This window comes from Sinohyriopsis cumingii, chromosome 9 (assembly GCF_028554795.1).
Source record: "Sinohyriopsis cumingii isolate HCF-2022 chromosome 9, ASM2855479v2, whole genome shotgun sequence".
In the NCBI taxonomy this organism is placed as follows: Eukaryota; Metazoa; Mollusca; class Bivalvia; order Unionida; family Unionidae; genus Sinohyriopsis; species Sinohyriopsis cumingii.
In genome coordinates, this window is record NC_142969.1 from 54,837,018 (window position 1) to 54,850,873 (window position 13,856).

The window sequence follows — 13,856 nt, forward strand, 5'->3', positions numbered from 1 at the left end:
TCTAAAATTTCTGTTTTATCCTGATTAATTTGCGATCCTGATGCTTTGCCAAATTTTTCAAATTCCTTTATTAAGTGTTTAAAGGAATTTGGATCTTCTATAAAGTTTGTACAATCATCTGCATGCTACAGCATTTTCACATCCTCTTTTAAATTTGGAACTTTTATACCAACTATTTCTTTGCTGAGTTTCATGCTGATGTTTAGCATTTCAATTGCTATTACGTATAATAGCATAGATAGTGGGCATCCTTGCCTCGCTGATCTTTGAATTTCAAATTTATCCGTCATGATCCCAGTAACCTGTACTCTAGAGGTTATGTTATTGTGCAGTATTTTAGTCCATTTTCGGAAATTGTCTCCGAAACCGAATTTTTTTAGAACCTTTTGTATATAGTTATGCTCTAATCTATCAAAGGCTTTTTCTTGATCGAAAAGTACCATGGCAGCTTTCCTTTTATTTTATTTTAAATAATCTATAATTGTTTTTATATTAAGGATATTATTTTGTATATTTCTCTTTTTAGGTCCACGTGTCTGGTGTATATTGATAATTTGGTCCATACCTTTTTTTATTCTGTCTGCTAAAATCTTACTTAAAATCTTATAATCCATATTTAGGAGGGAGATGGACCTCCAATTTTTAAGGTCTTCTCTTTCTCCTTTTCCTTTATATATTAAAGTTATAACTCCCTCCCTCATAGTTTCAGACATTTTGTTATTTCTAAGTAGAATATTATTGTATAACCATTCAAGTATGGACGACAACTCCTCACAGAATTTCATATAGAAATCTGCGGAGAGTCCATCTCCTCCTGGTGCTTTCCCTTTATTTGCAGTTTGTATACTCTGTTTTCTTTCCTCCTGCGAGATGAAGTCATCACATAAGTCTTTATGTTCTGATGATATCACCTCGCAGGGGATACCTTCCAAATATTCGTCAATTGTTATTCCTGCTATATTCTGTGTTTTATATAAATTTGAATCAAAAACTTTAATGTAGTTCATAATTTTCCTCGGATCTGTTGTTACTTTATTTTCAACTATTTTTAGTTTATCCAATGTCCACCCCCACCCCCTTTTCTTCTCTCTTCTCTTTTATATAAACCCTCTGCCTTTTTATAAATTTGAGTAAATTTTCCAGCCCTAATTTCCCTACCTCTCATTTCCTCCTCTATAATTTCATCCAATTTCTTTTTTAGTTTTGTTTCTAAATCGCTACTATTTGTTACTTGTAGTTGAAATTTAATAGATTCTTTTTCCCATTTTAATTTCCTACTTTTAATATTTGAAACTTTGATAGCTATTTCTTTGAATTTCTTTTTTAAAATTTCCCTTTCCATAATCATGTCTATATTTTCTTTTTGTTTAAAATCTTCTATTTCCTTTTTTATTTCATTTACAAAATTTATCTTTTAAAAGTGAGTTATTAAACATACATTTTCCTTTTCCCCATCTTTGTTTACTTTTTATTTCCATGGTCATGAATATAAGTTTATGGTCCGAAATTTTTATATTAGATATTCCTGCTTCTTTATGTATTTTTTCATCAAAATTTGTACATAGAAATTTGTCTAGTCTGCTCCCTTTATTGGTTTTATATTCATATGTGTATTCCGTCCTTAAAATATTTAATCTTCTATATACATCTACCAGTTTATGTTCTCCTAAAACAAATTCCATCTCAGGTTTGATTCTTAAATCATATGAGTCTCATGACACGGGCAGACAGAACACACATACGGGGAGATATTAGTAAACCTAACACTAAGGGCTACCCATAATAACGTATAGGACAGTGCTGTCCAACCCGCGGGTTGATCTTAAATCGCCCGCCAGAGCTCGAGCAGCTATATAGTCGTTGCTTTTCAGTTTTCTGCTGCGGCCCTCGGCTTCGAGGAAAATATTTTTCAGCGGCCCGAGGTGTCAAAAAGGTTGGACAGCACTGGTATAGGGAGTTAACATCGTTTTTTAAAATATATTAATATATACCTTTTTGAGTTTAGACCCTTTTGGATAAATTTTCTGTTTTAAATGCACCAAAATTAGACCATACTGGCAGACAAGGCTTTGCCCATAATTTAAAAGAAGCATATTGAAAATAAAATAAATGTGGTTCCTTAAACGGGGCATGGCTGTCTCTCTCAAAGTGAGAAAAATCATGAACACACACGTGCAACAATGGAATTTATTTTATTTTTCGTTTATAAATGCAACCGTTTCTCATTCAAATATAAAATCATAATTCCAAATTAAAGAAAATTAAATTTTGGACCAAACAGCAAAATATATTTTTCAAATCAAATCAATCAAGTCATAGAAAAACTGGCGTGGAAATTCGACACTAATGCTCTCCTTACATACAAATATATAGCATACAATCAAAATAGCTAATACACAGGATATAGAAGACCCTTAGCAAAGGTCACTTGAAAACAAAAAGGGAAGGGAATTCGACTAGGACATTGAAGCCTAGATCGGATTAAAAACCCTTTAGAATACACAAGGGAAATAAATAACCCATAAAAAGTTTGTATTTAAATAAATTTGTGATCAAAATTCTATTGGAAAAAGAAATACATACACATGCACCTTACCACTATGTTACTATCATGTATTGTGGCTGAAATATCATTGGATGCTGCACTTGTGGAAACAGTACATGATCTAAATAAAACACAGCTAAGAAAATGGCTGATCGAATGTGCTCGATAAATTAGGCTGAATTAGTGTAATGTACACTATCTTTAGCAGTTATTAAAATAGGGTTGAAGAATTTTGCAGGACAAGACACTTACACCTCCTTTAAAGTGTAGCAAATGAATTACAAAATATATTTTATAAAAAGTATTTAAAAACGTTATCGGTTCTCTTTCTTTACAAATTATATTTGAAGTTCATGAACTGAAAATGATCAAGAGGATCTAGCAGTGTTTTTTACTGGCGCACATCTGAAAGAAGGCCGAGCTGTACACTCTATAACCCAAATTGCACCGATCAATCATACACCAAAAAAAAGGAAATTAAAAGTTCGTTCAACAATGCCGAAGATATGCAAGATCTTTTTAAATAGGCAGATAGACAGTGAGGAACGTCTGTGATATTCATTTTCCTTAAAAATATAAACCTATGCAAAATACGAAACTGTAGAGAGCCGCCAATTGGAGGTAACGTAGTTCCGCACAGAGTGCTATGGACATTGTTAACGTATGCCACGTAATAGAAACCAATATCTGTAACAGCAAGTACTAATGCATCATGTTATTAACCGGGGGTGAGGCGAGGAGGCGAGACCATGTCCCAATTGAAAATCCCACATTTGATGTCCCGGGATCCTGGAAGGCGGAAGGGCTTGAGGGGGCCACACCAGCCTCGGACCTAAAAACAGCGGTCGAAACGTAAAGTAGGGTACTTCCCATCCATTTCTGCTTCCTGTTGAACACTTTCTCTTTTTGAAAACTCCTGCAAAACCTCTCCCCCAAAAAAGATGTGGGAGCAGCAGAAGGTCCTTGTGCGAATCCACCTAAAGAAAAAGTCTCTTACACTGGAGAACGAAATTGTCTCACATCCTCCCTATTTCCTTAAAACAGGGGTGCACAACCCGTGGCCCGCTGACCGTATCAGGCCCGAGAACGTGTTCTGGCCAGCGAACAGTAATTATATTAAAGAAATTAGTGTTTCCGGCCATCGAGTGGTCTTAGAAAATACAATCTGGCCCTTGGCCGAGAAAGGATGTGCACCCCTGCCCTAGAGGGAAGAGGTCCGTTTCCCCTCCTCATTGTTTAGCTCCACTTGATCAGATAAAGCATATCCGAGTCCTGCAGTATCCACTCTATTATGACTCCTCCAGAATATAGACCCGATTCATGTCCATAGATCGATTGTGTAGATCTATCTACTGGTGTTAAAAGACCGGTGTCCAGTTTCCGGTTACCAGTCAAAACTGATCAGACGACAACGATCTAATGGGCAGCTCCCATATAAACATCAGAACATATAGAACGAGATCATTCCTCACCGTTCTCAGAGAGTCGCGATTTCACTCGACCACCTACTTTGAGAGGGTGCTTCTCACGTCATAACCAAGAAAATGGGGTGGGTGGGGTGGTGCACTTACTCTCTTCCGTGTTGTTCCTCCCTTGGTCACAGGATTAATCTCTAACAGGCACTAACTGCACTGGAACAAATCAGCAGGGGTAATTGTGCCTTTTCCTGCTTTGGAGGGCATACCCTCCTGGAATCGATGATGCAAGAGAACCTATACTCTCCTAGGATAGGGGGCTAAATTATCCGTCCCGCTGGGCTCAGACTATTCCTGCCTCAAGAGGAAATACGTCCTTGTAACTGAGACATATAGACCACACCCTCCTGGTTTCGAGGAATGACAGAAAATCACATACTCTCCTGTGATCGAGGATTCTATTCTGACTCCCGTAGGATTCAGAACATGCCTTCCCCAAGAGGTATTACTTCCCCATAACACAGAAAAGGATCATTACCATCCCGAGACTAGGAAGAAAAGATCCCATACTCTTCGCAAAGAGAGGGGTAAGAAGAGTGTTTCTTCCTCTCCCATAGAATGCCTACAAAAAGTAGGGTACCAACTGAGTGGACCACAAGCAGCAAAACACAATAGTCCTTGCGTACATACCACAATACTTGCCCTGAAAAAATGTACTGACGAATCAAATACTCTCTATAATGAAAATGTTATACAATTATTCTAATTTGCATATGTACGGCCGAAGCAAGTACTTATAAGAAATATTATAAGATGAAGAAACGAAAAAAAAATTCATGAACTACAAAATAGGAGCAATACTATGTGCAACAATTATAAAGCGCTGTAATTGCAATTTTTATTTAGTGGATGAAGAAAAGAGAAACAAATAAAGTTTGGGAACTACATAGGGTTGCGGCAATTTATTATAGAGGCCGACCGAAATTCGGTTTCGGTTTCGGCGCCGAAAGTTGGCAAATGGCCTCTTTCGGCATAGCTTCTGTTTCGGCCGAAGCCAAAAAGTTAGCTTTCGGTTTGCTTTCGGTTTCGGCCGAATCTGATGTTGACCTTCGGTCATCAGCCGAAGATCTATTTTAACTTTCAGAATGCAACGCTAGTGCTGCGTCTCTTACTCTGCTTGTCAGCCGGTCAGTCGGCGCTAGGCAATTCTAGGCACTGTTGCATTTCAGTCTACTCGCGTGTTGAATACAGAGATTTCGAAGTCTGACAATATTGATAATTTCAGTTAGTTAAACTGTAGCGAATTAATCTGTGTGAAGTAGAAAATTGAAGTTAATAATAAACGGAATAGTTAACCACCGCAAAGAATGTCGAAAAATGCAGTGTGGGATTACTTCACAAAAATCGATTCTGATGCAAGCAAGGAGCAGTGCAAAGAATGCAACAAACTGTTATCACTTGGCAGCGATAAACCAAGACTTCAGACAGTTTCAGGCTTGAAAGGTCATCTGTCCAGTTGCCACAAGGAGCTCCATGGTACGTATCTCAAGAGGTCCATGAACGACTGAGCAGAGCGTGCCTCGAAAAAGATGATGATGGAAGAGAAATCGACTAAACATGCATTACCGGATTTTGTGCAGACGTCCTTGACATCAATGGTCGAGAGCAGAATGGTCTGGCCTGATGACCACGTTGCAGTTCAGCGAATTGATAAGTGCATCATGGACTTGATCGTTGTCGACATGTTACCCTACTCAGTTGTTGAAGTGTAGCATTGCATCATGACCCAGGCCTATTTAATAAATCTTGTGTTCGGCAACTTCGGTTTATCTTTCAGCTTCAGTTTCGGTTTAGGCCGAAGGTGTAGTTAAACTTGCGGTTTTGGCTTCGGTTTCGGCCAAATGTCAATTTAAAACTTTCGGTCTGGTTTCGTTTTCGGCCGAAACCAGAAATTTAGTTTCGGTCGGCCTCTAATTTATTATATTACTGTCGAAGCAAGTACTTATTACAAAATATTCCAACGAAACAGTTGGAAGGAAAGCGGATTGAATAAAGTTCCATCACCAAAACGGGTAACAAATACTTACTTTATCCCCGAAAAGGGGAAATGGATAATACAGAAGAGAAAGAAGGTCATATCCTCCACTCCTAATATGCCTAGTCTCACATCTATTAAGACTATCAACTCAAAGTAAGCCATACCATTGTCTTTGAGTACGCAACCGGTGCAATCAGAACAAGAGGTGTGGACGCTTCCAAGGGGTAATCATGATGCCGACACTTGCGAGTTTAGACACAAATATTTTCAAAAATCCTTGAAATAACAAATCAGTATAAAATTATCACTCATATATACCAATGTCTATGGGGACTAACACTCGAACGAACTAAATATATAAGTGAATCGTCCCCAAGATCATCTTCGCTAGCCAAGGTTGTGATAACCATATCTACACCTTGGCATATCGAGCAGATATTTCTGTGCTTCGGGTATGCGAATGTTCATTGGATGAGGCGGCAAGCCACCTCATCCAATCAAATTTAAGTTGTTCAAATTTGAATAATGTTCCAGACAAGGGCAGCACACAACTTGAATGGACTGGTAAATAAACAATTTTCCAGTGTCGGTCCGTGTTTGCACAAATACCTTTCACTCAAATACACCTGTAATGGCTTCTCTCTGATACATTGTCATACTTTCGATGCTAAACTTACAAAGCGTCCGTTTTAGGTCAGTTGTCACCAGCGTTTTCGGCGGATGTACACCACGATGTTGGTTAGTTGGCATTACATACTAAGGGAGGCAACACATGAAATTCAATAGATGTCGCTAGGACAAATCACCAATATAGCTGTTCCATCCGCCAAGATGTAGATAGGGATATAGGAATCTTGGCTAGCGAAGATGCCCCAAGATGAGTTTCTGTTTTATATATGTTCACATAATACTAGTTTATGCATTTTTTTTAAAAACCAAATATTCACTTTTGACGCTTTTTTTAAAAATAAATATTAGCATCCTTATTTCCAAGTATCTTAATTAAAACATTTTGCCTTTGTGCATGCTTTCAAAAATAAAAGTCATATTTCTTATCTAAATTTTCAAATGTGTGCCTTTCCGAGATGTGTTACGTATGTTCATACGTTTGAAAAATGTACATTTGCATGTTGCATGGGATACTAAATTATTTTCATTTACTGGTACTGGCATCGTAATGTTTCCGAGGTGTATTGTTTTCTTGTCAATGTATGTTAAAGTATTCACCTATCATCCCATTTATTTGTACACACACACACACACACACACACACACACACACACACACACGCCGATTTTTAAAAAAAAATATCAAGGATGAAATAGTCCACAAAATTATGTCATTTCATTCATCAATTTATAATTACTGACCTGATTGCCACCAAGAGGTCTCTAACACTGTCGTCTTGCTCGCGTTTCTTTATGATCTCACTGTACTAATGATGTAAACGAATAGGAACCAGTCTGGAAATGGGTGAACATAAAATAAAGTATATATGGGTTGGGCTTGCCATAATTGGTTGATAATGAAAGGAAAAATTCAATAAAAACGAATCGTTTGAAAGGTAATAATAGTTGCAACTGAATGAAATAGAGACGATATTTTATTATAGAATTTCAGTACCTTTTACAGGCTTTGCTTGGAAAATTCATTACTGAAATCAGCACCCGACTTTTTGATGTTGAAATGAAAACATTTGCTTTTAATGCATGTAGATCGAAACAAATGCCACGGCTCATATGGTTTTCTCTATACAGCATCAAGAATATGCCTTTACACATAAATATAGGTTTGATCATGAGCATTCAGAAATTTAATGTTATTGAATTTTATATATCATGATGTTTTCATAGCTTTACCATGGGAGATGAATTAGTACATTGAGTCCTATACCAATGATCTACCTGCGAGCGTCAAATCCAACACGAGACTTTTTGCAGATGACTGTATAGCCTACCGGGAAAGTAATGTCTCCAAGGACTGTGAGATCCTTCAAGAAGACCTGAACCAACTGGCCCTCTGGGAAAGAACTTGGGGTATGTCGTTCCACCCAGAAAAAAATGCAGCATCCTAAGAGTTTACAGGACAAAATCACCAATATTGTCCGAATATACTCTTAAGGGGCACAAGTTAAGCAGTGAGCACGCAACAAAATATCTTGGGGTTGAATTGTCTAGGGACCTCTCTTGGAAAAGGCACATAGACAAGATAGTGAAAAAAGGGAACAGTAACCTAGGTTTCCTGCACCGCAACCTCCAGATCAACAATGAAGAAGTAAAAAATCGTGGCATATTTCATTCTGGTTCGACCAGGTCTTGAGTATTGCTCGACTGTGTGGAAACCACATAATAAGGATCGAATAAATAAGAAGGAGATGGTTCAGAGGAGAGCTGCTAGATTCGCCACAAATAAATATCGTAACACTAGCAGTGTCAGTGCAAAGTTGAACCATCTCCAGTGGGAATCACTCGAATCCAGGCTAACCAAGGCCCAGCTGACCATGATGTACAAGATTGCGAACAACCTAATGGAAATACCAGCGGACAAATACAGGAAAAGGTTCAATTAAAGTCAGCATCTACAAATTGTTTCAAGTTCAGCTTCTTCCCACGTACAATAGGGAGTTGGAACAAATTACCATCAACAATTGCAGAAGCTCCTGACTTGGTATCTCACAAGCAAGAGCTTTCCAAAATCACATTCTAATGAACTAGTCAGCTACAAGTAAGACCTGGTGATTCTCAGGACTATACCGGTTGAGATTCCATATCTCATTGCCGCTACGGTAGCCGGACTGGTCTGGGTATGAAGGGACGAAAACGTACACTGACACTCCTTTACTTATTTCTGCCTTTCCTATCATTACTCTTCTGACTGTCCTATCACTTCCATCTTTACTTTATCTTTGACCACGCACCACCCGTTGCCTAATAGTCAAGTGTGACTGCATCAACGTATTTATAGATAGATAGATACCACGAATACGGTCGTCATATTTTAGTCTATTTTGTCAGACAACTGGTGTGATTTTGTGCATCGTCTGCGATAAGTGCAGAATAATTCCATAACTTTCCGTAACTTTGGGCTTTAAGTCCTTTGAACCAATGTACACTTAAATTAATTGTAATTAGAAATATTAAAGCTTGTCACCGCAAATATTAGATGCAGACGATATAGCGTTTACTTTCAATATATGACAGAAAATGGACTTCTCCACAAACCGTAAAAGGATAGCAAGCAGACCCGCTGTTTAACCTGAAAATGTGTGTGTGTGTGTGTGTGTGTGTGTGTGTGTTCCATGTAATAATAGCATGACAAATGTAATATGTCTAATAATTAATATAAATTAAGACGATCCATTGCTGTACATAAATGACTATCGCTACCCGACCTTATTTATTTTGTTCGTGCAATATATATATATATATATATATATATATATATATATATATATATATATATATATATATATATATATATATATAATGATAATAATAATGGTATACTCTCGAGTCGAGGAAGACAGGCTGTGCGATCTCATTCAACGGTGGACGCGCATGTGGCTCCTGAGTCCAAATTCCGATGCACACAGGCGGTTGCAGGTGGGGCATGGGACACCGGTGGTTGGTGGTATTTGTGATACAGCAGATATATTCATATCTGGATTAACACACGAACGAGTATTTATCATGATAACATCATGAATCACGATAAGAAACACGCTTTGACTTTAAGTAATCAAACTAATTAACTACTTACCATCGATGTATACGGCATGTACTGTGAAGCATAGGCTGATAATAATACAGTTTGAAATGCTATTTAGGTACACTCCAAACCAGTAAAAACCAGTCAAATAAACTACTTTGAGGTTTTATTCGAAGTGATAAAGTTTGACATTTCGATGGGAGATAACCCATACGTTTTCCAGACAACACGAGTGTCTACTTTATCAAAAAATGTATGTATGTATATATATATATATATATATATATATATATATATATATATATATATATATATATATATATATATATATATATATATATATATGTGTGTGTGTGTGTGTGTGTGTGTGTGTGTGTGTGTGTGTAGATAGGCATACTGTGGAGAATAAGCGTATGTTTGAAAATAACATGTAATCTCGACAGCAATTATTGATTTATATATTTTATTTCTTAAAACTGCACTCATATCAATGTCGAACATAAAAATTCAACTAATACATAGCTAAATAGTTTCCCTATGAGTATGGTTTAATTATTAGGATTATTGTTTTTGCCTTAGCCAAGGGTATTGTATTTACCGCATTTTATATTCTGATTATTAATAAGATTTTACCTTGTAAACATGAAGAAACTTCTAGAATGTTATTTTCCATTAGGTAATTTTTATTTATTTATAGAAAATGCTTATTGTGACTTGAGGTCAAGTAGAGAACTATATAATCTTGATTTTCTAAAAATCATTTATTCGTGCTTTAAGATCTTAGCAGAATCAGATGTGTTATTGTCGTGTCCAGTATTTCATTTGGGCTGGAATATTATTTATTCGAATTATTTCTTCACTGGAAATACAAAGGGCTTCTCAAAAATAACATTCTTGGAAATATAGACTTGAATTTATAGTGAAATTTCAAATATGGATTCAATTCTTGGATTGTACTATTGTGATCCAATAAAAAAACTGTTGGTATATCACCATGACAATGGCCACTACCAGCACATCAACACATTCAGCGTTGGAATTAACTTGGATTTCCACTAAAGTTTATTTAGAACTTTAATCATTAGGACTTGTGTCTGTAATTATGGGGATTTAATTCGCAATACCGTAAGTTCGTTTTTTTATATATATAACATTTTCACTTTGTATTCTTTAGAAATAACTTATTTGTTAAAATGTACAAAGTTTGTTGCTTCTTGTTCTTTTCTGTTACTTATTTTAAGACCATAGATTCGTAATATGATGCAAAAGAAGATATTAAATAATGTTGCTTCTTTTCCATAATTTACGTTGTATTTTCCTTGTGAAGTTCAGTACCTACTTTCTGATAATCCCCATTGTTTCACTTTTTTTTCTGAAAAAGTATCCAACATGAAAAATTATGTGAGAAAACGTTCAGTAGTACACTAAATAATTAAATATGTGAGTCTATTGCAACTTTCAGGAAGGAGGTCACACAAAAACACAGACAGGTATTGGAATCCAATCGCTCGGAATATATCTGACACGTTTCCAAAATCATGAACAAGTATTAATTTTCTCCCATCATGCAGTGGTAAATTATGGCAGTATTGCTTGCATACACCGATAGCCCTGTATGTACTTCAATGTCGCTGCGGTTGCTAGAATTAAATTCATACAATAGCGTGAAAGACGCGAGTTTTCCGAAGTGGCGTTGTTTCGATCACCGTAACAGACATATCAGACATGATATAAATTTTTATTTTTGTTTTAGAATTATGAATGTGTCCCAGATTTGGCATATAGACCTTCTGAAAGGTCTTTGTTATTCTAAACCTCGTCCGAAACAAGGAGAGGTTTAGTCTGATATTGTGTTGGAGAAAGGCGAATGTTAAATATGTGAATACCTACTGGGTCTACTGTCGTCTGTATAATGTCGCCAAAAATTTTAAGCACGAAAGGAATATTTAGACTTTCTCAAAATAATGCATATACTAAATAAAGACAATGAATTTTATTTCATTACAAAGCTTATGTATGCCAGATAGCTCAATATAAGCAAAAATGTGTGGCACTCTAAACCCGACACATTAACTCGGTAGTGTTTGCTGATTTTTCCCATGTCACATTTAAGGACCCAGGGCCGGCGCTACCATATAGGCAAACTAGGCAGTCGCCTAGGGCGCTGATTTCGGGGGGGGGGGGGGCATATTTAAAAAACATTATTGTTTATAAAGTTTGAAATTTATATTTTCGGGGGGGGGGGGGGGGGGCGCCAGAATCTAACTTTGCCTAGGGCGCCAGATAGTCTGGCCGGGTATGGCGCCGGCCCTGTAAGGACCTAATCTACATAACGTTGTTTTCTCCTGACACATAATAACGAATGTAAAAGGAATATAATTTGCTAAAATACTATGTGAACAAGATAACAATTTTGTCCTATTCTAGAAACAAACCCCTTTAAAGTTTCGTATCTATTGCTTTATATATAATTCTAACGGCCGTAGCTCCAACCTTCGCAAAGCTAAAAATTTCATACTTTATTCCCGATAGATACTTATATACGTTTTCGTAGAGTGTATCAACACTTTTTATATGACAAATGTCATATGTCACTCGTTGCTCACATTTACTGTTTTAAAAATATTCCAAGGATATGACCTGCATAACCTAACGTAACAATCATATGATATTATAATATAGCATAACTCAATAATCAAATATAATTTGTGTGTACAAATTGAAAATGAGAAGGAAAATAAGTTTGTGATTAAGAATAAATGATTGTTTATCTTAAATTCGATACTTTATATTTTGTTAATTTTCAAATTTCAATTTTGACAAATTTCCTGGAATGACTGACTTTTGCATTATAAACCAAAAAGTTAAATGCTTTTAGGTGGCCTAAGTGGTTAAAGTGCCCACCTCGGATGCGGGAGGTCTTTGTAATTAATTGTCAAGCCTACTGGGTAGTTCCTTGCGCATATGACGGCTCCGTTGGCCTAATGGTTAGAGCGTCCGCCTCGGGTGTGTAAGCGCTCGGGTTTGAACCCCGGCCAAGTCAAACCAAAGACTTACATAAATGGTACTAACAGCTGCCTCGCTTGGCGCACAGGATTAAGAGGTTAGTGTTAGGACTGGTCATCCTGGTGTCAGGATAATGTGACTGGGTGGGTCATCATGCTACATGTCTGCGGCATGATGCCCCAGTGCTAGACATCACTATAAACTGTCACACTGCAGACATCGCAGCGATATGACGGCTATGTCTGGAAACTTGTTAGAGCTACGTTAAAAATCTAAATCACACACACTCAAATTAAATGTGATTGGCAACACTATCATCTGATTATATTAAATTTTGATAACAACAGCCAAAGAAAACCAAACCTTACTTACTATATAATAGAATAGACTAATAAGTCAGTTAGTTTTTTCACATTACATACATGTTATGCATTTGTATATAATGTGGTCAAGAAAACTGGGTACTATACAATGATAATGTGTGTGTGTGTGTGTGTGTGTGTGTGTGTGTGTGATAAATGAGTAACATACTGTCTGTTTATCTCATTATTTCATTGTCAATGAATTTAAGTATAAATTGTTTATTTGCTATGAGGTTATATATTAATGCATATATTGAAGACACAAAAGATACAAATGTAAAACTTGGTGTAAACTGTGAAAGTACAAACATTGTACGGGTAGCATTCCGAACAGTGGCACCTGGATTTATTCTCGACGAACCGAAAGGGAAGTTTGCCAAGCAAAAGATGGAAGACTCTACTGCTTTTGAAAATGTTTGGAGTTATTAAAGTCGATCCCCATCATGATAATAACTTGCCTGTTACTATTGACAGTCTCAATTTTGTACACTTTTCAGGGGGGGGGGAGGAGCGGGGGTGTGGTGGTCTTAGAGTATAAATGGGATTGATCACTTAATTTTTTGGGGGTGGGTTTGCGGCTAAGGTCTTTTCGAAAAATCCGCCCCCCCCCCCCCCCAAGAAAAACCTTGAAAGTTGCCTTGCTCTGTTTTGTCCTTATTCTATCCACCATTTTAGCTAAGAGAAAGAAAAAAAATCTGGTGGCCGAATGGTTTAATGCGCTCGCTTATAATGATCACTGTCGTCTCACCTCTGTCAGCGTTGGTTCGAGTCTTGGGCTCAGC

General features: G+C 36.9%; 1 protein-coding gene across 3 annotated transcripts in view; it reads right to left on the reverse strand.

Moving 5' to 3' along the window:
- The window catches only part of LOC149791847 (aromatic-L-amino-acid decarboxylase-like), a 56,450-nt gene extending 46,556 nt beyond the window's left edge, over window positions 1-9,894 (reverse strand). The window contains exons 1-2 of one of the 3 annotated variants that reach the window (XM_089970352.1): window positions 9,758-9,894; window positions 7,369-7,461 (exon numbers count right to left, since the gene is read on the reverse strand). The gene's annotated coding sequence lies outside the window, so the exon portion shown is untranslated. Of the gene's footprint in view, window positions 1-7,368; window positions 7,462-8,636; window positions 8,743-9,757 lie in introns of those variants that run through there. The other 2 variants (XM_089970353.1, XM_089970354.1) reach the window with 2 other exon arrangements.
- Between the last annotated feature and the right edge of the window lie 3,962 nt (window positions 9,895-13,856).